This window comes from Nothobranchius furzeri, chromosome 5 (assembly GCF_043380555.1).
Source record: "Nothobranchius furzeri strain GRZ-AD chromosome 5, NfurGRZ-RIMD1, whole genome shotgun sequence".
Taxonomy (NCBI): domain Eukaryota; kingdom Metazoa; phylum Chordata; class Actinopteri; order Cyprinodontiformes; family Nothobranchiidae; genus Nothobranchius; species Nothobranchius furzeri.
Window position 1 is genome coordinate 64,205,580 of NC_091745.1, and position 25,621 is coordinate 64,231,200.

Below are 25,621 nucleotides of genomic sequence, written 5' to 3' on the forward strand. Positions count from 1 at the left end.
ACTTAATCAAAACCCTGTCTTTTGGTGGTCAGGGAGACTCGATTTTAGTTTAAAATTAATATTTTTAGTTATCTTTTTAAAGAAAAGATTACGCTTTAAATTTTTTTTTTATTTTGAACATATTAAAAAATGTTTGTATTTATGTGTTGCTGTTGTTTGTCCATTATATTTGTCTAATCCAAAATACCTTAGGGGGAGTTAAAATTCAACATCCAAAAAATAAACAAATAAAAGTTTTAGCTTTTATGAAGATAGAATGTTGTGCAAAAATGTCATCATGCACCAGTATGTTATGGTTTCAGGCATGGATGTAATTTTCACTTTAGAAGTGGGTGGGGGGGGGGGGGGGGGGGGGTGACGACCAGTGTCAGCTTAATGTAGCGTAATATTGTTTTTGGATGGGAAAAAGTGCAGGGGTCAAAACTTGACTTTGGAAAAAGTGGGGGGGACAACCCCCCCCCCCCCCCCAAAAAAAAAATTACGTCCTTAGTTTCAGGTATTACTTGTATCTCTAGAAAGAGTTAAAGGTGCAGTATGGTAGCCTGGCTTGCCAGACTCTTCCTCTGTTTCTGCACAGAGAAAGGGTCTGGGAACTCTCCTATTCAAATAACCCCACCCCCTGAGAATTCTAACCGAGCCAATTAGCGATGAGTAGCGTACGTCACACACCATGATGCCGAGTTTGTCATAAACATGGCGACTGACGCGGAGTTCACTGCGGCTCTTTCCTCTGTTCTAAATGACTTTAATGTCTTTAAAACCACAAGTAGAAGCACTAAAAGCATTTCTTCTAAAAACATAAAAGATGTTTGAGCCGTTGCCAGAGGCCTTTTTTTACTACAGATAAAAAACGACAGGGTTGCGCGGTACAGTCTGCATTTCTGTCTTTTTTCTGATTGGTTATTTTTGGGCTGCCTAGCCCCGCCCCTCATGTGCCTCTCTGGCTGTGAGTTACCAGAGTCTGGCAGGCAGGCTAGTAGTGTGTAAGAATATAGTGAAAATTTTACAGTGAGAAAATCCAAAAAGGTTAAATAGAAACATATTTCATATCCTGGCTGCAGGGACTGTCAGTTTTTCTCCTTTCAAAACAAAGGAAAAGGGACGCAACTACTGTATACTAGGGCTGCAACAACAAATTAATAAAATCGATAAAACTTCATGAAGAAATGCGGTGGCAATGCTTTTTGTCACCAATTTGTTGTGCAACTTAACATCTAAACTCTACAAGCAGAATACACGTTCCGATCATCCCGATTATTGTTAGCTGTCTGCAGCGCTATGGGGCAGAACCACTGCTGTCAGGTTGCTGCTTCAACTCTGCTCTGCTAAACACCAAGCAGGAATATGGCAAGTAATTCACAAACGCATCTGAGAACATAATTTAAACAGGATTATTGCCAACCCATACATAATGTCACCATTACATTTTTGCAGTAGAAATTAGCATTTCCAGTAGCTTATTAATGAACATGTTAACGAAATACTATTTTATTATGGTTGTATTTAGGTGATAGCATGTTGTTTTGCATGCTATTGAACTGTTCTCATGATTTATTTAAGTAAAAAGACAGAAAATAATGTTTCTCTAGCAGTTTTGAATTTTCCTGTTTAATTTGATTAATCGAGTTGAGACCCCATCAAATAATCCAAATAATCATTTATTGCATTCGTACCGTTTCCCATCAGTGAGTGTGGGGTTGCCGTGTCCCCTGTGAGCTAATACTGCAGCACAGACAATTGTAATTTGACAAAGGCCAGCCAGAGTTGTTTAAAGTGGTTGCAGAAACAATTTTAACCACAGGATGTTACTTGATTCGTTTCTACATAATGCACCTTTAAACTATGCCAAAGTACCTAAGCAGCAACAATGCAAGAGGAGAGCTGAACTTAAAAATTGTTAAGAGCTGAACAGACTTAGAGACCCGTGAAAACACCAGACAGAGTAAGGCATTTTGAACAAGTTTATTTTTGTCAGGGCTTGACTGCTATCACGCAAACTGTGGCAAAAAGGCAGAGGCTTGGTCGGGACTAGTCAAGGGTCAGAGCTGGGGAGATCCAAGACGAAAGCAGGAGGGGTAATCCAGAGGCAGAGTCCGTGAAGCAGATCCGAGGTCAGGGGTTCAGAAGATCAGAAGCTATGAGATAATCCAGTCAAGGAGCAGGCACGTGGGTAGGTTGAGGTTCAGAAGCAAGGTCAGGATCTTTGGTTCAGGCAGGGTTTAGCATGATGGAGGGTCTACTAGCAAAAAGTGTTCAATAATCTGGCAATAGTTGGAGAGCAGGCTGGATCTTATAAAGCAGGAGAGGCAGGTGTGTGGCATGAGCTTGATGAAGGGACCAGGTGTGATGAATGAAGGCTGATGAGATGAATGATGGTGCATGGAGGTCAGGGCATGGCAAGATCATGACAAAAATAAGGCCTAGTCCACACGTAGCCGGGTTTTTTTAAAAAACAAATATCCGCCCCTCCAAAAACTTGCATCCACACCACCTCGTTCTAAAAAAAAAAAACTCTGTCCACACGTACCCGGATAAATACGTTGTTAAGGACATGCCAGACCTGTAGGCGGCAGTACTTCCCCCGTTCTTAACCTCATCCTTCGTCTGTGGTCTTCCGCAAGGAGCAGTAATTCCGCTTGCAAAAACAAACAAGCAAAAAGCGCTTGGACAATTGATAAAGTGAGCGCAGCTCTGAGGGCATCCATGCTGTCGGCTAGTGTAAGCACAGGTCGCACACGTGATGTCAGCATTTTTTATGTCTCGGAAAGTGACATTGCGGACCTTAAAACTCCGGTTTTGTCTGTCCACACGCAGACACCCAAAACGGAGAAAACGCAGATCTTCACTTTGGCCGGAGTTTTTAAAAAGATCCGTTTTCGTGTGAAAAAACTCAGTTTTCGTGTGGATGACAGGCCAAAACGTAGAAGAATATCTACGTTTTGGCAGATCCCCGGCTACGTGTGGACAGGGTCTAAGCCTTCACACTTTCCTGGTTTTAATTCCTAATCTTTAGAACAGGAATTATTTGACTCAAAACTATTTTTAATGCATCTTTGCAGACCCTTGACTGTGTTCCTCAGGGTGACCAAATAATCAAAGTACACCCACATCACCCCATTTCTCCTCCAGCTTCACTGGCTGCCAGTCAACTTCAGGGTTACTTTCTACATCCTGGTTCTGGCTTATAGGACCTTACATGGACAAGCACCATCATATATTGGTGATCTTCTCAGTCCCTACACCCCCAGCAGGTCCCTGATGTCCGGTGACCAAAGCCTACTGGTTGTGCAGCGCCAGGCTAAAGACCAAAGGTGACAGATCATCTACTGCTGTGGCCCCCAGACTCTGGAGCTCTCTACCCCTGAGCCTGAGATCAGTGGACTCAGTGGTCTCCTTTAAAGAGCAGCTGAAATCCCACCTGTTCAACCTAGCTTTGGTGTGACCTTCAGGTGGATTTTTAACACTACCCTCTCCTTATTTAGCTCTTTCTACCATTTCTGCTTTTCCCTGTATCCACTAATTGCCTCTTTCTTATTTATTGTCTCTTTTCCTTTCCTCGGGCGTGGGTATCTGGTTTAGATGCCTCCTAGATGCCTCCCTGGTAAGGTTTTTCAGGCTTGTCAAACCAGATGGAGACCCAAAGGAAGACCCAGGACACACTGGAGGGACTATGTTTCTTTGCTAGCCTGGGAAGGCCTTGGGATTTCCTTGGAAGAGATGACTAAATGGCTGGAGAGAGGAAAGGCTGGGCCTCTTTGGATGGATGGATGGATGGATGGATGGATGACATGCAGGTATTGGCAAAGTTCCAATCGTTTTATGCTTTGTACAAACCACTCAGACGGATGCTGAATAAACCACAAAGACTCCGCCATTATTTAAGCTGCAGAAAGGTCATTCATGTCTGTGTCACTCAGCGGGACTTGACCGTTTAACAATAGCACAGGAAGTGCTAGCAGATGATGTAGTGTTTGAATGTCACCGTCTTTTCTGCGAAATGTCAGCTTTAAGCGGTGAACTGGAGTTGGACAGATGTAGCAAAAACACATCAGATGGGACAAATGTGTGTGAAGCCAGCAGGCTGCTAACTCATAATCAGCTGCCATCAAAATACTGGCAAGCAAATTCTCATCAGCTGATGGCAAATATGTCTGCCTCATAAATCAGATTTGCAATTGATCTAATTACACACGGAACACCCTTCATTAAAACTGATATGAGGAGAGAAAGGTGCAGTTCACTGTCTCTGGAGGACAGAAAGCTGCTTCCATACAGTCGTTACATGAAGACTCATCTGTATTATAACCAGTCAACTCTTCACATCCATGAGTTACGAAGGACAGTTGTCAACTGAGACAATGTCTACTTCAATCAAGGTCTTCACTTAACTGCAGATGAAGCTTCTCATTCATCAATGCCGGCTGTCCTTGTTTAAGACTTGTATGTTAAAACTGACTCATTAACTCCGAGCCACTGCCGTTACAGGATGCACAAGGATGTGCACACTGGCATTTATTTGTCTCTCAACTCCAATATGTCATGCTTTCAAGTTTTTCATGAGAGTAGAAACTGTAATGAGCAGATGGGGGACCATTTACATTAAACTCTGCAAGAATAATTACACTTTGGATAATTATAGCACAGTGGAGTTGGCGTTGAAAGATCAGACAGTGTCCACTCTGAACAGTTACCTGTTAAAAGGGCTAACACACAGAAAGAAAACAGATCATTTAGCAACTTGACATCAATGCCCAGAGCCTAAGCGTAGGGCAGGTGGACTTCTATAGTGGTTCCAAAATATTTGCTTTAGAATAAGTAAATAAATAAATAATGCATAAAAAATTGGTACTCAAGGTCAGTGGTGTCCAATCCTGGTTTTCCAGGGCCACTAGCTAGCATGTTCCAGGTCAGAGATCACCAACCTTTGTAAAACTGAAAGCTACTTCATGGGTACTGACCAGATTGGTACAATACTGATCTTTGAACTGGAATAGATCGGTGTTAAACTAGACTTCATGTATAAAAAACGTAATTATTGTTTTTAAAGAACATTTTGGTTTTAAAACCTGTAGATTCATTGCAGCATAATATCACATGCCCACCGCCCCGCCCCCAAGCCCCAGGCTGGAGGGCAAGAAGACAGCGCCTCCCCGTTGGCCACTGTTGTGTTCATCTGTTAGCTTCCGATAAACAGAGCTAAATAGTAATGAAATAAAATCCATCAGCATGGTTAACACACGTAGAGCTGTAGGCTGCACAAGAAGCTGAAAAAAGGAAATTAAAAATTACATTTTACAGGTTTCCAGCTGATAAAACACACTGAAGACCACCAATTTTAGTGGATAAACTACCCACATCGTGGCAGACAAAGTCTCATGACAAAGTATTTTCCCTGCCAGCTGGGAAATGGTTACATATCCAAATGCTGGCCATAGCCCCAGCTATGGAGGTGCTAATTCTCATTCCAGCCAACTATTTCAACCTGGCTGCATGCTGCAGTGGCTTCCAGAAGTATCAACTTAATGAACAAATAAAATCACATCATCTGCAAAAAGTAGTCAGCAAAATTTTTTAAACAGTTCATTAAATTTGAGGGTAGTTGAGACATGAGTGGCATTTTTGTTGTTTGAACAACAAGGGGATCCAGAAACAGCAGAAACAGTGAGACTAGTTTTTGCATCATTATGTTTATTTTTAAATATAAAAGCTCCACTTCTTCAGTGATTTTAACATCAGACACCTTTTTAGTCACCTTACCTTTCGTGTCTGTGAAATGAACTAATTGTTCCTGTGAAGTGTATAATTTAAACAGCAGTGATGATGTAACCCAGAAGCTAGAACCTTAATGAGGTATTAACTAATTGGCTTACTAATATGATCCATCCTCAATTTAGATAAAATATAAAATATAAATTAAGGAAATTAACAATACTAATTAATAGGTATCTAATTAACTAATAGATAATTTCATAATGAATTATTGGAAGGGTGAATACCTAAAATAACGAGTTTAATATTAAACATCGGTTAAAACAAGAATCTTGAACATCACTAACAGAAACAGAAGAGGAAAGCTGTATACTATTGGTCCAGGTGGGAATCTGAAATTTCATTGGCTGAGAGAAATAAGTCCCGCCTCCGCGAAATAAAACCGTGCGACGCAGCTGAGCGAGAGGAGAGACAAACGGCTGTGCAGCACGCAGATACAGAAAGCAAAGACTGAGCGGTTAGAGAGAGAGAGAGAGAGAGAAAAAAAACAACGGTCGAGGCCGTGAAGAACCCTGATTTGGGTGCCGCATAGATAGAGGGAGAGGCGGACTTGACTCCTTCTAATAAGAGCTAGGAACTTGGAACCAACGCGGTGAGTAAAGAAAAAAGAAGAGAAAAAGCTAACGATGCAACTTAAAAAAAAAAGGAAACTTAAATAGCTTATCAAATTAATTCCATTCTTATAGATTTGTGTGGAGACGACAGAGTGAACCAATCCTCTGTAGGAGGGAACCGTTGGAGCGCGTTGGTGAGTGAATGAGATTAAATTCAGTAAATTATTAAATTCAAAAAGCTAATTACAGCAACCGAGGTGACAGCAGTGGGCTGCTAGACGTTAGATCCCAGGAGTTAACATCTCAAACTACCAGTTAACGGTGGTAGGGCATATAGGAGTTAACGGCTCAAACCGCCAGTTAACGGCGGTACGGGCATATAGGATTCCCAGGAGTTAACGGCTCAAACCGCCAGTTAACGGTGGTACGGCCTAGATGTACAAGGTCCTCAGGGGCGTTATAGCTAACGCCATAGAATTAGCAATGCGTCCCTTAACCAAACATTTAATAATAAAAAAAATAGATAAATAAAAATAAATAAAAGCTAACTGATTAGGGAGGAATTATTTTACAAAGGTGGACCAAAGGACCAGAATTTATATTTTGTTGAATTTTGTTATAGAACATTTTATTTATTTATTTATTTATTTATTTATTTATTTATTTATTTATTTATTTATTTATTTATTGTGTTACAGATATACAAGGTGTCACAATGCTGTATAGAAACACAACTAAATGTATCCTTGTTGTCATGAATGTATTTCTTGTTGAATAGTGTAGAGTAATAGAATCTAACTGAGCCTATTGAGCTGAACAATTGTTGTCATATGTAATTATATTTCCAGAGCTACTGAGAATTATTTTAATAGACAATCAAATTGATGTTATGTTAGTTGAACTGTGAACCCAAACATGATTGGCTATGCCAATAGAGTGAAGCATTTGTTTAAGTCTGTAAGACTTTATGCTGTGATGTGACGAGAAGGGTCGATGCCAACTCGCTAACAGTCCTGTTGTTTACAGGCTGGGTTTTTTTTTTTCCTTGGGTTTGATCCCGACTCCTATGATCACTCACTTGGAACGAGAACTGGATTTCTTCCTGACGAGGGAGATGGCGAGCCTTAACCACTGAACGAACCAGGACATCTCAAGTAACTGAAGAGCAGACTGCTCTCTTCTGTGAACAATCTCAACGGTGCGGTAGGAAAAAATCGCACCACCGGACTCTGACTTTCACCCCAAGCGTGGGGATTTGACTTGACGCCGGCTGACTTGTGACTCATATGATCAAATCTCATACCGAGCATTTTACTATTGTCGATTGTTTTCATCTGTTTTTGTGTGTTATCTTTATGTGTTATATTTCCCATTATTATTAAAATTTAGTATATAAACCGTTTCATGCTATACCCGTGACTCCAGTCATTCTTAAACAACCTCCAATTCTCCCCGAACCTAATTATTGGCCCATTTGTTTATTTTTTCTTTTAATTATCTTATTGTATCCTGTAATCCGGTTACATAAAACTTGGCGAGCCAGCCAGGAGAATTGTAGAGTTGTTACCTTAGCTAACCATTGACTGACATCATAAGAGTGCCTGGAGGTCACAGTGGTTTGCCATTTTGGCATTATTGGTACTTTTGAGTGTTTTAAAATGGAAGTTGTGAAAACAGAAAAGGTCAAAGTTTCAAATGCTGTTTTAATCAGTGGGTTAACTGATACAGACCTTGATAACGAAGTCTTTGGGTTTATGGAAGGATTCGGACCAGTTAACAGGCGCATTAAGTTACCAAACTGTGATCAGATTATTGTGGAGTTTCAACATGAAGCCACTGTTAAGGAATTAAAGAAACAATGTTTACCCTATGACAAACCTTGTACTAGGAACCCAGATGTTTTCTTCCATATTCAAGACCTAGCCAGCGCGTACAGTCTAGAAACTAGCACATCTGCCACTGATGCCTATCTGTCAGAGCTCAGGGACATAGCTGCGCGTAGCAATCAATCATTTAAAGACCTTCTAATGGAGGAACTGGCAAAAATTGGGGAATCTTTAGGAAGGGATACCCATGCATCTGAACCAGTCACTGAACCAGAGCCAATGCTCCATAGTGACCAAGTTACATATTCCCTGCCTTTAACACCAGAAGTTAACTATATGAACAACTCAAAGGACAATTGTCCACCTACAGAGACTGGAAAACAAAACCCTTGCATTCCACCAAATCTTTTAAACACACCTGAGGTTCAGCGAGTTATTGTGGAACACATTGTTAAAAGCAGTGAGGTTATCCCTCCGCCTACTTCACAATACAGACTAAAACCGTTCTCAGGGCGAGTTCCACACCCTTCTTTTGAAACTGACTATGATACTTGGCGTAGTAGTGTAGTGTTATGCATAAATGATCCTTCACTCACCAAGTCCCAAATTGTACGAAGAATCGTGGAGAGTCTGTCAGCCCCAGCAGTGAGCATCGTTAAAGCTCTTAGTCCAAAATCCGACCCGGAAACGTACCTTGAACATCTCGATTCAGCTTACGCAGCTGTCGAAGACGGCGACGAGCTCTTTGCTCGCTTCTTAAACACAAACCAGGACAGTGGTGAAAAACCTTCCGATTACTTTCAGAGGTTATACACCTTGTTAAACCTAGTTATTCAGAGGAATGGAATTTCCTCCAGTGACGCCGACCAGCAGCTGCTCAAGCAGTTTTGCAGAGGCTGTTGGGACAGCTCGCTGATTTCAAACCTGCAACTCGAACAAAAGAAAGACAACCCGCCTCATTTTACAGCACTTCTCCTCAAACTGCGCACTGAAGAAGACAAACAGGCTACTAAAGCAGCACGCATGAAACAACACTTAGGGGCACAACGAACTAGAGTGTATTCAAATGTGCAAACAACATGCTCTCAGAGTAAAAACACTTGTGAACTGGAAATAGATGATAACTGTGATGACTTACGCAAACAAATCGCTGAGCTCAGGAGCCAAATTGCACAGCTTAAGGTTAACAACACAGATAAAAAGGCAAAGAAAACTCAAAAAGAGTCAAAACCCCGTGTGGGGACTAAAATTCCAGATGAGCCCAAACAGATTCAGCAGATAACAGCAGTGGTGCCCAGACCAAAGCCTGGATACTGTTTTAAGTGCGGAGAAGATGGGCACATAGCTTCTAGCTGTAGCAACGAGCCAAATCCAGCACTAGTTGCAACTAAAAGACTTGCTCTTAGACAGAAGCAGCGCGAGTGGGAGATGTCAAAGCCAATTGCTCAGTCTCCTCCTTTAAACCAGTAGAAGCTCCTATCGTGGGACAGATAGGTGCTAAAGTAGAACCAAGTCCCTCTAAGGAAAGGACAGAGAGACTTTTTTGCAAGCCAGTTCATGCTCATTCAGTGCCAAAACTTCCCAAAAGATTAGTGGGTGGGCGATGCACAGCTACAGTCTCAGTTAACAGTGTTGAATGTAATTGTTTACTGGATTCAGGGTCCCAGGTAACCACCATTGCCAATTCTTTTTACCAAGAACACTTACCTGACCTCTCAATTAAACCCATCAGTAATCTGTTAGAAGTCGAGGGCGCAAACGGTCAAGCAGTTCCTTATTTAGGATACATAGAGATAAGTGTCACATTTCCAAAAGAGCTCGATCAGTCTGGACTTGAGTTACCTACCCTTGCGTTAGTGGTTCCGGATATAAGCTCAAACTCTGATACACCACTACTCATTGGCACAAACACACTCGATCCTTTGTATGAGCAATTGTCTGCCAATAACTTACCTGATTCCAAGGCACTCTCTTATGGGTACCAACACGTGCTAAAAGCCTTAGCAGTCAGAAAAAAACAAAGCAAAGATGGACGAGTTGGTGTGGTGAAGCTTCGAGGGAGAACCCAAGAAGTTCTCCCTGCAAATAAAAAACTGTTACTAGAAGGGTTTATGCAACCCAGCCAAAACAAGCATGAGCCTTATGCACTCATTGAACAACCCACCAATGGTTCTCTACCAGGGGGTATAATTGTAGACTGTTGCCTCATTTCCTTACCTTCACATGGTCCATACAAAGTACCTGTTGTACTAAGAAACGAAACTAACCATGACATCACATTACCCACTAACTGTGTGATCGCTGAGTTAGTTAAAGCCGATCGTGTTATGCCATATCCAGAACCTGACAAAAGTGATCAGAAAGTACTTGCGGCGTGTAGTTCGCAGCAACAGACTTCACCTTCAAACCCTCCTCTCAGTTTTGACTTCGGTACTTCGCCCTTGTCCGAAGAATGGAAAGGGAGGATCACCAACAAACTTAACACTTACTCCGATGTGTTTTCGCACCACGATCTTGATTTTGGTCATACACAACAGATAAGACATCACATCAACTTAAAAGACGAGACCCCATTCAAACAGAAATCTCGGCCGATCCATCCACATGATTATGAAGCCGTGAGAAAACATTTGGAAGCCCTCTTGGAAACCGGTATAATAAGAGAGTCGGAGTCTCCATTTGCCTCACCAATAGTGGTAGTTCGGAAAAAGAATGGTGAGGTACGTCTATGTATAGACTATAGAAAGCTTAATCTGCAAACCATTCGCGACGCATATGCCCTGCCTAACTTGGAGGAGTCCTTTTCTGCTCTCGCTGGATCACAGTGGTTTTCTGTGATGGACCTCAAGTCAGGTTACTATCAAATAGAGATGTGTGAAAAGGATAAACCTAAAACTGCTTTTGTTTGCCCGTTTGGGTTTTATGAATTTAACCGTATGCCACAAGGAATAACAAATGCTCCAAGCACTTTCCAACGGGTTATGGAAAAGTGTATGAAGGACATTAATCTGAAGGAAGTGTTAGTTTTCCTAGACGACTTGATCGTCTTTTCCAACTCCTTGGAAGAACACGAAACCAGACTTTCTCACGTTCTTGAACGGCTTAGAGAATACGGACTCAAGCTATCACCAGATAAGTGTCGTTTTTTCCAGACATCTGTGCGTTATCTTGGACATATAGTATCTCGAGATGGCATAAAAACCGATCCAGATAAGGTGGAAGCACTCAAAACATGGCCGAAGCCTCAGACTTTGAAGGAACTCCAATCTTTCTTAGGATTTACCGGTTATTACCGACGCTTCGTTAAAGATTACTCAAATATTGTCAAGCCACTAACATCTCTCACGGCTGGTTATCCACCCAAACGGAAAAACTTTAAAACACCACCATGTAGATCAAAGTACTTGAACCCCAAAGAACCCTTTGGGAATCGTTGGAGCCAAGACTGTGAGAAGTCCTTTCAAACTATTATTGAAAAACTTACCACTTCGCCAGTTCTTGGCTACGCTGACGCAGAACTCCCATATCTAGTACACACAGATGCTAGTACGACCGGACTCGGTGCAGCGCTATACCAAGTGCAAAACGGTGTCACACAGGTAATCGCTTATGCAAGTCGCGGTTTAAGCTCTAGTGAAACTAGGTACCCTGCGCACAAGTTGGAGTTTCTAGCCTTAAAGTGGGCCATAACAGATAAGTTTCATGACTATTTGTATGGGAACACATTCACTGTCATTACTGATAATAATCCGTTAACTTACCTCTTAACAACGGCAAAACTCGATGCAACGAGCTATCGTTGGCTAGCTGCGTTGTCCACCTATAATTTTGACATCAGATACCGTGCAGGTACACAGAACGTTGACGCGGATGGCCTGTCTAGGAGGCTGCATGATAAACCTGAAGACAACTCAAAATTCACTGAGGAATGCCAACGACTAGATGAGTTCCGATCTCATCTTTTATCCTCTGTCAAAGAAGTCGAGCTTCAACTTCAAGCCGAAGCAGTGAAGGCAACATGCCAAAAGCACATGGTCTTGGATGAGACTGATTCTCCTTGTGGTTTAGTTCAGTCACTTGCCATGTCTGCAGCGGCCATTCCAGACCTATTCCAGTTGGAAGACAATAGTGACAGTTTCTTTGCTGTGCCCAAGTATAACCATGCTGACCTTGTCTCCTTGCAGAGGAAAGATCCAACCATTGGCCGAGTCATTCAGCTGCTTATGACTGACAATAAACCGCCAACTGATACTATTGCAGAACCCCCGGTGGTTCTTAACCTTTTGAGAGAGTGGAAACGGTTTGAGTTTCAAAATGATTTACTGTACCGGAGACGCCAATTAGGACCAGAGACATCATTGCAGTTAGTCTTGCCTGATTCATTACGTTCAACAGTCATGCAAAGCCTACATGATGATATGGGGCATCTTGGGGTTGAACGTACGACAGATCTCATTCGGTCCCGTTTTTACTGGCCAAGAATGGCTAGTGATATCGAAATCAAAGTTAAAACTTGCGAAAGATGTATCCGTCGGAAGGCCCTCCCTGACAAAGCTGCTCCAATGGTGAGTATTACCACCACCAGACCTATGGAGTTAGTTTGCATGGATTTTCTCTCCATAGAACCAGACAGTAAGAACACTAAAGATGTCTTAGTGATTACAGACCATTTTACAAAGTATGCAGTGTCCATCCCAACCAAAGATCAGAAAGCCACCACCGTCGCGAAGAACCTGTGGGAACATTTTTTAGTCCACTACGGGTTTCCTGAGCGTCTTCATAGTGATCAGGGACGGGATTTCGAATCACGTACAATCAAGGAACTTTGTTCTTTACTTGGTATCCGTAAAGTCAGAACGAGCCCTTATCACCCTCGTGGCAACCCCGTTGAACGGTACAATCGTACATTACTCAGCATGTTGGGAACTTTACAAGCCACTGAGAAACATCACTGGCGCCATTTTGTAAAACCACTTACTCACTCGTACAATTGTACAAAAAATGACGTGACGGGATACTCTCCCTACGAGCTAATGTTCGGTAGGCAGCCTCGGTTGCCTATAGATATTTCCTTTGGGTTACCGCATTTGAACAAGCCCTCTATAACTCATTCTCAGTATGTTAAAGAACTGAAGAGTCATCTGGAACAGAGTTATGACATTGTCATAAAAAACTCTCAAAAAACAGCGAGGAAGAACAAAGAACGGTTCGACAGAAACATTCGTGAGTCCACACTAGGTGTGGGAGATCGTGTTTTAGTCCGAAATCTTCGCTTAAGAGAAAAGCATAAATTAGCAGACAAATGGGAGCAAACAGTGTATATAGTTCTCAAACAGATGGAAAACTTGCCAGTATACACTGTAAAACCAGAGAACGGAGAAGGACCCAACAGAACACTCCACAGAGATCTTTTACTGCCTTGTGGTTTTCTCTCTTCATTAGAAAATGAAACAGAACGCGTTACGAAACCTAGCAGACCTCATACAAGACAGAGTTCAGCCTTAGAACCTGACCCAGATGAGCCACTTGACGAAGAGGTAGATGAGTTTTATTACTCTGATCTTCCACAAGTGCTAAACCGACCATCCTATCAAATAGAGGTCACCTTGCCAAATAGGGAACTCATAGCAGATTCAGGACCGGTAAATAATATTCAACAACAAAACACACTATCCTTACACACAGGGGATCGCAAGGAACCAACCTTAGCTGGTAATGAAAATGCTGAATTGTCCTTACTTGACAAAGGCATCAACACCGAAACATTCTTACCTGACAGAATGAGTGAAACTGCGACATTCTTACCTGAAAGAGTGAAAGAAGCAGCAACATACTTACCTGAAAAAACGAAAAAAACCGAAGTATACTTACCTGACGTAGAAACGGGGGATGAAACTAACACAAACCTACCTCAATTGGATGGTGTCCTAAAGTCGCAGCAACGTGATGTAAGTTTTGAACCCATCATACACGATCAGACACATACATCTGAAAAGACCAAAGTCTTAGAGAATAGCTCATCAGCTCTGTCGGAAACAGAGAGCTCACTTCGTCCTGTCTCAGTTGAGAATCAAACCGAAACGGATGAGCATGATACTGTGCAACCAGAGATGTATGTCAGGAGATCTGAACGAAGTAGTCAGCCTCCTCAAAGACTAACTTACTCTCAATTGGGCAATCCACTAGTGACCGTAGTTAGGTCCCTTTTCCAAGGACTTAATAAAGCTTTTATTGACTCTCTTACTCAAGAAGTTGTGTACCCCGTAGAAACAATGCACAGGGACGTGCATGATATTTAATGGGGGAGGATGTAACCCAGAAGCTAGAACCTTAATGAGGTATTAACTAATTGGCTTACTAATATGATCCATCCTCAATTTAGATAAAATATAAAATATAAATTAAGGAAATTAACAATACTAATTAATAGGTATCTAATTAACTAATAGATAATTTCATAATGAATTATTGGAAGGGTGAATAACTAAAATAACGAGTTTAATATTAAACATCGGTTAAAACAAGAATCTTGAACATCACTAACAGAAACAGAAGAGGAAAGCTGTATACTATTGGTCCAGGTGGGAATCTGAAATTTCATTGGCTGAGAGAAATAAGTCCCGCCTCCGCGAAATAAAACCGTGCGACGCAGCTGAGCGAGAGGAGAGACAAACGGCTGTGCAGCACGCAGATACAGAAAGCAAAGACTGAGCGGTTAGAGAGAGAGAGAGAGAGAAAAAAAAAACAACGGTCGAGGCCGTGAAGAACCCTGATTTGGGTGCCGCATAGATAGAGGGAGAGGCGGACTTGACTCCTTCTAATAAGAGCTAGGAACTTGGAACCAACGCGGTGAGTAAAGAAAAAAGAAGAGAAAAAGCTAACGATGCAACTTAAAAAAAAAAAGGAAACTTAAATAGCTTATCAAATTAATTCCATTCTTATAGATTTGTGTGGAGACGACAGAGTGAACCAATCCTCTGTAGGAGGGAACCGTTGGAGCGCGTTGGTGAGTGAATGAGATTAAATTCAGTAAATTATTAAATTCAAAAAGCTAATTACAGCAACCGAGGTGACAGCAGTGGGCTGCTAGACGTTAGATCCCAGGAGTTAACATCTCAAACTACCAGTTAACGGTGGTAGGGCATATGGGAGTTAACGGCTCAAACCGCCAGTTAACGGCGGTACGGCATATAGGATTCCCAGGAGTTAACGGCTCAAACCGCCAGTTAACGGTGGTACGGCCTAGATGTACAAGGTCCTCAGGGGCGTTATAGCTAACGCCATAGAATTAGCAATGCGTCCCTTAACCAAACATTTAATAATAAAAAAAATAGATAAATAAAAATAAATAAAAGCTAACTGATTAGGGAGGAATTATTTTACAAAGGTGGACCAAAGGACCAGAATTTATATTTTGTTGAATTTTGTTATAGAACATTTTATTTATTTATTTATTTATTTATTTATTTATTTATTTATTTATTTATTTATTTATTTATTTATTGTGTTACAGATATACAAGGTGTCACAATGCTGTATAGAAACACAACTAAATGTATCCTTGTTGTCATGAATGTATTTCTTGTTGAATAGTGTAGAGTAATAGAATCTAACTGAGCCTACTGAGCTGAACAATTGTTGTCATATGTAATTATATTTCCAGAGCTACTGAGAATTATTTTAATAGACAATCAAATTGATGTTATGTTAGTTGAACTGTGAACCCAAACATGATTGGCTATGCCAATAGAGTGAAGCATTTGTTTAAGTCTGTAAGACTTTATGCTGTGATGTGACGAGAAGGGTCGATGCCAACTCGCTAACAGTCCTGTTGTTTACAGGCTGGGTTTTTTTTTTTTCCTTGGGTTTGATCCCGACTCCTATGATCACTCACTTGGAACGAGAACTGGATTTCTTCCTGACGAGGGAGATGGCGAGCCTTAACCACTGAACGAACCAGGACATCTCAAGTAACTGAAGAGCAGACTGCTCTCTTCTGTGAACAATCTCAACGGTGCGGTAGGAAAAAATCGCACCACCGGACTCTGACTTTCACCCCAAGCGTGGGGATTTGACTTGACGCCGGCTGACTTGTGACTCATATGATCAAATCTCATACCGAGCATTTTACTATTGTCGATTGTTTTCATCTGTTTTTGTGTGTTATCTTTATGTGTTATATTTCCCATTATTATTAAAATTTAGTATATAAACCGTTTCATGCTATACCCGTGACTCCAGTCATTCTTAAACAACCTCCAATTCTCCCCGAACCTAATTATTGGCCCATTTGTTTATTTTTTCTTTTAATTATCTTATTGTATCCTGTAATCCGGTTACAATGACAAAGTAAGAGTTTGATTTCTGTGCACAAGTCAGGTTTCCTGCTTACAGAATAGCTTTATTATGAGAGTTTAGGCCTTTTTACTCTCCACTGGTACCTTTTTGTTCTACGCATATGATCCTGTGGCTGCATCTGCCGCTGTTGGCTGTTCATTTTCACCCTGTTTATCCTCACAATACAATCTCCTTCATCCATATTTATGGATGTCTGCAAGCTCGAGAACAAGCTGTTGCATGTTTTATATATTTTGCTGTGTTTTTATAAATTTTTTGTATTATGTTGCACTAAACCACTTTCATTATGTGACATTAGTTTAAGTTTGACTTATAAAGAAAAAAGTATGTAAGTCAGATCCTTTTCTTCATAACTACTAACTGCAAAAAAACGAGTTAAATTTTCTTCAATAAATCATAAAATGTTAATTAACAAATTCTCAGAAATTCCAGCAAATAATAAAAATCTAGCCTCAGGCTGAATATATGTGGAAGTATTAAAAGTTTGCTTCTCCAATAAATAGATTGAAAAGTAGCTTTGGTCCAATTCTTGTTGATTGTAAATTTCGCTCTTGGCAGCAACATTTCCATTTTTGTGTAAATAACCATCTCCTCTTCCTTCGGTCTACTGCCACATTTTTTGTTCTCTAGCAAAAATAGCTCACTTTGTCCAAAATTGTCTAAGAAATGGAAACGCTAACCACCAAACAGTGAGGCATTCAGGAAACGGGCGGGTGCTGTGGCTATCCTGCGGCTCCAGTATTTTGTTTGCTGATGATAAGAAATTCTATTTTAAGGTTGTTTCCGTATCCAGAGTCTTATGTGTTGTATTCTTTAGATCCTATTATTTTCTACAGAAGCTCATTTTTCAAAAAGCTAGTTAATCAAACTACCTGTAAACTGGTTTACTAAAAGAAGTTATGAGCCAGGGAATGAATGAACATGTTGTGACAAAACTGCAAGAACAGTGAACTCACCCCAGCAGGACCAAGTGGGTCTTGAAATTCCATAGTGGCATAGGAGCAGGCGTAGGGCAGAGACGGCTCGTGGTCACCGACTTCACCAAGGACACGTGGAACACCGGGTGAACCCTGAGAGAGGGAGGCAGGGCCAGCCGGACCGTAGTTACGTTGTTGAAAAACTAATTGCCACCAAAATTGACCGGTATCGTCATTTCCTGCTTGGAAATTCCGAGTTCCGAGGACAACTGGAATGCACAATTACTACACTTTTTACAGTAGCATGCCTTCAGCATTATATGACGTGTGGTTGTTTGGCATCTGGCTGTTAGCTTGTTGTTATAGTTCTGAATGACCCATTAAGGAATGACATTCACCTCACACATACATTTCGCTGCAACACAGAGTTGCTGGTAATTGAAAAAGTAGCTTGACATATTTTTTAGTTGACCATTTGCTTCTAGTTTACCGTTAGCATTATTAGTTCAACATTAGCCTCTAGCCTGCTTCACCCAATATTATAATAAAACAAAAAGATGCCGTGGATTCTTAGGGGTGCCAGAAGTAACTACTGGGTCACTCCTGTTTACTGGCTTTTGTTCTTTAAGCAACTCTGGAGCTTTGTGTCTGCCGGTGTCGAATCATAAATGCTGGTGCTGCAGCATTGGCTCTCTGGAGGCATAGCAACCTCACAGGCTCACAGATTGTAAACAGCAATCCCTATTGAGTTTTTTTTTTGAAAGGATGAAAACTGACAACCCCTCCAGCCAGCTGAGAATGAAATCTGTTTCAATGTAACCTTCCTTCCAACATGATTGAAAAAATGGGTGGTTTTGTGATTATTTCACTGTAAAAAACCTACAAATTGCTCCTTTATCAGTGAGAATTTTGCTAGTTAAATTCTTTAGAAACCTTTTTTGTAAAGGTCAGAATGTACAGGAATTTGATGAATCGCAGATGATTTCTATTGGAAGAAATGATGAAATGAGAAAGTAATTGTAAACACTCAAAAATAGCAAAATCTGAGCAAAAAACTAAATAAGAATGTGATGAGGAGAAATTTAAATCCAGAGAGTCGCTTAGACATTTGATTTCTTTTAAGAGATGGAAATTGGATTTCAAGTATGAGATTAAAAATAATCTGCTTTTTTCTTCCTTTGGAAAATTGCTAATTATCCCCATGATACAAATTAAGCGTGAGTGTGTGTGCGTGTGTATAATGGGATGAAGAGGGCAAACCCACGCAGAGAGGAGTAGAAAATTCCAGAGTGGACAGATAAGATGGGGAGTGAATTTTTTTTTCCATTGATCGTTTTTTGCTGTACACGTTAATTTATTAGGTAAACATTTTGAATTATAAGCTGCCTTTAACAATTATTTTTCTAATTCTTTAGATGGAGAGTTGTACCAGAGGAAACGGGAGTGTCTGGCTTAAGGTTGACTCAAGACGGCTCTATGTATTTGTTTGGTTGAGTTCGTGCAACATGTTTTCCTCTTTCATCTGTTGCAACGTGTTTCCAGTGAGAGTTTGTGGCTGCAGCGCAGGCTCTTTGTGTTGGAGCTCTCAGCCTTTTCTGAGTGGTGTGTTTGAGCACTCTAAGATGAAAAATGACAATGCCAGAAACAAAGTGCTGCGTTCTTAATGCAGCAGTAAGGACGCACCATCATTAGGGAAGAGTTTGGGGTTTAAAAGAAGCAAAATATCTCAGTGCAATTTGGTTTGAGTCTGCCCTCATTGCTTTATATTCTGTTTCAAACAACTAGATTTTTTTCATGAATAATTATAATCTACAACTTTAACCCTTTAGAACCCAAACAGATTAGAATAAATACATCAAAATGTAGAAAATTTTAAATCAAATAAAAAAGTAGGATACTTTTCAATAAACGCATGGATAGAATGTCACTTGGGATTTTCAAACTTGAATATTTGACTCAAGAAGAACTTTTGCAGATGTTTGAAATGGGTTGTGACACCAGTGTCATCACTGGTCCTTAAGGGCTAAATGCTTTCTGAAAGTCTCTTAAGGACTAACGTCACTGAGGAACCATTTGTTATTTGTTATTTTTTAAAGATGATCAGCCACTCTGGGTTTAACATGCAGGCTAAACATGAAAATAGTCTTCTACCCCTATTTATAAGTGTTACAGCCTAGGTAGAGGGTAGTTGCTCAATCATGATTTTCTGGCTAAAAGTGCCTGCCAACCTTTGTTAGCTTCAGTTAGTTCGTAGCTACTTCGGCTAAGAGTTTGATAGGTGTCAGCTATCTTCTCCCACCTCCGCAGCCCCACTCTCAGAATCATTTTTGTATTTTCCAGGAGTGATGAGACGCATGATGCTGCCAAGATGGCGGTGGTAGGAATTACCCACTGGACTTCAATTCAGCTCTTCAGAAATGGCGTGGAGGGTTCCTTCATTTTCTATAACTCCACAATATGGCAGAACTCCTTCAGGCTTGTGTTATTTCTGGAGATAAAATATCAATGTTGCAAAGCAAGCAAAGTCAGTGGTAGAGTCGCGTTGATGTTAACCAGTCAGAGGCAAGATTTCCGACAATCAGGAAATAAGAAATTAAATCCCCATAGTGTTCAGCTCAACACTCCTCTGGCTATCTTCTAGTTCCCATTACAGGAAAACTAGAGCTGTTTTCCCACAGAGATTGACTCACAAGTCATTCATTGATACTAGAGACCACTGCACACATGTTGAAAAAAAAAAGTGTGAACTTGCTCTTTAAAGGCTTTTCTTTAATTTTCAGTTATGTAAAAACTTAATAAATGGTTCAAAGGTTTCACTAGTAAACTGGCCAAGCTTATTTGTGACACAGGTTGCGACACTTATCTGACTCCTCCAGCTGAAAGGGCTTGAAATGTACATTTTCATGTATTTCTTGTATCTATTTCGTCTCTAAAATGCTCTCAGTCGTTTTAATCTTAAAGGTATGGTGGGGGGTGTTTCTGAATTTCAAGAAAGAGCCGCCCTCTCCACATTTTGAAAAAATACTCATTAGAGAGAATGCCCAGTTATCCTCGTGCACGCTCTGTTTACAAGTAGCTGCCGGCCTTGCAGCACTTTTTCTAGCAGTATTCTGAAATTAATTTCTACAAATAGCATGCTAAACTTTAGCTTACCTGTCGAGCAGAAAACTGACAAGTACTGTGTTATTTGTGGAGATAAAACATGCACGTCGCAAGTCAGTGGTAGAGTCTCGTCAGTCATCTTAGGTGTGTTCTTGCTGTGTCGTTCTAATTCCATATTGTCATTCTTTTTTTAAAACACAGAAACGGTTTTGTTACCTGTTGACGCTACGTTTCGCCGACGGCTGCCGGCTTCTTCAGACTGACGCTGATGGTGGCGCGTCCCTTCCTTCTCCGTTTATCTGCGGGCAGCAGAGGACGTTGTCGCCCTCTACTGCCTGCTGTCCCCTCTCCGACGATGCAGTCCCATGCGTGGTCCAGCGTGTAAACTCCGTCGTCCCTATTCATGGTCCCACATCGACGTCTCCTTATCTCGATTGCTTCCTTGATCCATCTTTTGTATTTTTGTTGTTCAGTGGTAATGATCCGTGTGTTGTCCCAGTCCATTATAGGGTTTTCTCTTAAGCAATGATCTGTTACGGCTGACTTTTTTATTGTACTTTTGCTTCTTCTTTTGCTGCTTTTGTGTGTTTTCGATTTGCCTCTTTCTCGCACTCCTTTCTGTGTTCTATTGTTCATGTGTTGAGTTGGCGTCCGGTTTCTCCTATGTATGTTTCATTGCAGAGTTTGCATGGGATTTCGTAAATGACTCCACATTTTTGTCCAGCTGATATTTTGTCTTTTGGGTGTACTAATCTGTTTCTAACTGTTGTGTATGGCTTTGTTGGTGTGTTTATGTTGTGTTTTTTCATTGTTGCTCTTATTTTTTCCGTTATGCCTCTGATGTATGGTAGGTTTATCACTGGTCTTGGTTCTTGTCTTTCTTGGTTTCTGGTTCTTTTTTTGGGTTGTTCTTTGCTTTCTGTTTTTGTTTGTCGTTTTCCTTTGTTTATTGCCCATGTCGGGTATCCGCAGGTCTTTAAAGCGTGTTGTATGTGTTTGTCCTCTTGTTCTCGGTCTTTTTCTTCTGTTATTATGTTTGCTCGGTGATATAATTTTCTGATTACTGACATTTTGTGTAAGATGGGGTGTTCTGATGTCCATAATAGATATTGGTCTGTGTGTGTTGGTTTCCTGTATGTGTTTATGTTTAGGGTCCCGTCGGTCTGTCTGGTGATTTTCATATCCATTAAAGCTATGCTGCCTTCTGTTTCTAACTCATAAGTGAAATTTATGTTGCCCGTGTCGTCAATGTTGTTTAAGTGTTGTGTTAGCGTTTCTGTTTGACCTTTTGGTATGATTTCCAGTATGTAGTCTACGTAGCGTTTCCATAGTTTTATTTTGCAGTTTGGGCGGGGGGGGGGGGGGGGGGGGGCAGTGGCTATGGCTTTTTGTTCTAGGTCTTCCAAGAAAAACTCGCACAGGGTGGCTGATAACGGGTTACCCATCGCGAAGCCCTCCAGTTGTTTGTATATTTTGTCATCGTATGTGAAGTAAGTGGAGTTAGCTACCAGTCCTATCAGTTGTGCTATGTCGTCTGCTGTGAGGTTTGTTCTTTTGTGTAAAGTCTTGTCTTGTCTGATTCTGTTAACTACTATGTCTATGGTTTTTTGGGTTGGTGTTTTTGTGAACAGAGATGTGACGTCATGTGAGATGAGTATGTCGTTGTCTTCTATTGTAATCTCCTTTAGTTCTTTTGCCAGTTCTATGCTGTTTTTGCAGTGTTGGTCTGTATTTCCTAATAACGGGCTGATGATTCTGCTGATAAACGGAGAAGGAAGGGACGCGCCACCATCAGCGTCAGCCTGAAGAAGCCGGCAGCCGTCGGCGAAACGTAGCGTCAACAGGTAACAAAAACGTTTCTGTGTTTTAAAAAAAGAACGACAATATGGAGTCTCGTTAGTGTTATCCAATCCGGGGCAAGATGTCCAAATATCAGAAAATAAGACTCCAAATGTGGTCGTCTGAAGCTCAGCTGTGATGTTGCAGGCTTGGACCTGCTCACCAGGGGTTTGTAGGCTTTTTAGTGCCCTGAGTATCGCCTGCAAGGAATTAATTCCTTCTAGAGACCACTGCAAATGTACTGATTAAATGAGTAACACACTCCTTTAAAAAGATAAAGCAAATAATGGTATTCATGAATGCTTTATTATTTTGGGGGTGGCTTCCAGTTCATGCTGGATTTCATTATGACTCACACCAAGGGACAATGACAGCATCACATCAAGTCAAAGTGAGCAGCAAGCTCAGCGTTCTTTTGAAACTGGGTCTGGAGACGATGACTCACACAGTGGGAGACACGATGGTACAACATCACATCGACCTGTCGAGTCAAAACCTTTCCCTCACAGAAACATGTTGCATGAGCTCTGGATGCCCCGGTCATGACACAATCCAATTAACATGCAACACAGAGCAGAGCCGTAGGACATGCTTGTGAATTCTCCAAACTTAGTTACTGAGTTGATTTACTTTACAGCGTGAGAAGGCACTGAGAGAAAACAATACAAACACAATCATAAAATATAATAAGAAAAGATTTATAAGATTTGGATTGCAAACCTCCTCAGGCAGTGTACCGCACATCACCCGTGTCGCCTCACCCTTCATAAAAGTCCTGCAGTATGATTTACTACAGAATAAGCTTGTGTAGTTTGACAAATTTAAAACATAAATGAAATTTGTGGCAGAAGCAATAAGATCTCATGGCTTTGGTTTATTTTGATTTAGGATGCTTGTGAATCTGCTGGTTTGGTAGGACACTATATCTCATATAAACTTATCCTGTTCCACATTTTGCACATTTGATTGTGCAAAACAAAAATATTTTTTGCAAAAAAGATGTTTGGAACGATTGAATAAAACTGGAATGAGTTTAAGTTTTGGCGGCATACTATCATCTATCATGTTCATTTCTGGAGCTGTGATAGCGTTATGGGGTCCCGCATCTGTTTCCCGCACTATACAAATTTTGACCTGCAGTCCGCTGCCGGAAGTACTGACTGCGTGTTGCTTTATTGCAATATGACATAGACATAGACCACATAGACATGAATACGTAAAAGCCCCATCAGGTGATGGATAGAGTAACGGCATCGCCACCATATTGGATGGGTCTCACTCTCCAAAGCAGAGACTGTAGAAAAGTCCAAAGTCAATGCAGAGTGAGCAACTTGTGTCTGATTTAGTTTAAAAGCTTGATAAAATGTTTTTTAGTTGGGTAGCACCGTCCTTAGTAGAAATGAATGCACTGGGGGTGAATGGAGACCATCTGAAATGGCGGCCACTATGGTAGCGCCAGTCCACAGGGCGTCTACGTATGCCTGTGGTAGACCCGAGGAGTTTGCTAAAAGGCACCTGAAGGACCTCGAGATGGTGAGAAATCAGATTCTCTGGACTGATGAGACCAAGATAGAACTTTTGGCCTTAATTCTAAGCATTATGTGTGGAAAAAACCAGGCACTGCTCATCACTTGTCCAATACAGTCCCTACAGTGAAGCACGGCGGTAGCAGCTTTCTGATGTGAGGGTGTTTTTCAGCTGCAAGGACAGGACGACTGTTACTATCAAGGGAACGATGAATGCAGCCAAGTTCATAGATACCCTGGACAAGAACCTTCTTCAGAATGCTCCGGACCTCTCAGACTGGGCCGAAGGTTTTCCTTCCAACATGACAATGACCATAAGCACATAGCTAAAATAAGAAGGAGTGCCTTTACGGCAACTCTGTGACTGTTCATGAATTGCCCAGCCAGAGCCCTGACTTAAACCCAATTGAGCATCTCTTAAGAGACCTAAGAATGGCTGTCCGCCAACCACCATCCAACCTGACAGAACTGAAGAGGATCTGTGTTAGGTATTTTCATTTTCCCATCCAGGGTTACCTGAGGGAAAGCTCAACATGCAGGGATTGTATTAATAAGCCGATCTATTAACCCATAAGCTGATCATTAACCCATACCAATAACTGGCCAACAACCAAACATTTTAGACTTTGCAAAGTGGAGAGAGAACAATGAAACACACGAGTCAGTAGTCAATTCGCTCTCTTCAGACAAAGCCCTCCAAGAGTATTTCTTAAGGACACACAAAAATGATAAAACGCACACACATTTACACACATTAGACAAACAGGCGCTGGCACAGGGCATTCTTACTGATAAGCCAGGATTGGAAAGAGGCAAGGTCAAACGCCTGTCTGTTGCCAGGGAAAAATGAGCTGGATGAAGCTTTCATTTAAAAAAATAATAATTAATAAAATAAAAAAAATTATCTAACAATCTGTAAGGAGGAATGGCAGAGGATCCCCAAATCCAGGTGTAAGAAACTTGTTGCATCCTTAGTAAGAAGACTCATGGCTGTGTTAGCTCAAAGGTGCTTCTACTAAATATTGTGCAAAGGGTCGGAATACTTAGGACCACGTAACATTTAGGTTTTTCTTTTTTTAACCAATCTGCAGAAATTTCTAAAATTCTGTTTTGCTGTCTGTACGGGGTTTTGTGTGTACATTAATGAGGGAAAAATGAATTTAATTGATTTCAGCAAATGGCTGCAATATAACAAAGAGTGAAAAATTGACGGGGGTCTGAACACTTTCTGTATTCACTGTATTCTGTGTGCTGCCAGTCAACAATAATACACAAAAGTTATTGATGCAGGTTTTATTATAAAATCCCAAAGAGAAGGGACCAAAGATTCCAAAATCAATGGAAATGAAGGAACTGGAGGATCCAGGAAGAGACGACTCTCAGTCAACCTCATGAGGTGATCAGCGGTCGAAGCCAATTGACACACAGAAACATGGCCTATTAGCGTCAAAGCTCCCACGGTGGGAAGTGCTGCAACTTTATTAAGCTTCACATTGATTACATTCAGCCCAGATGTATCTATCAGCCTTCCAAATGAGAATCAACAATTTAATTGGCTGATGAACTCCTCGATGAGCATTTAAACCCCGAAGGCAAAGCTGCATATTAATGCAATCATTCATTTGGTGTTATTTATAGGCTCGTTTATGAATAAAGCTTTTGTTCAAAATTACAAAGTCAGACAGGATGAGTTAGGAGTTCAGTTACTGTTGCCCCGCAGCAAGAAGGTT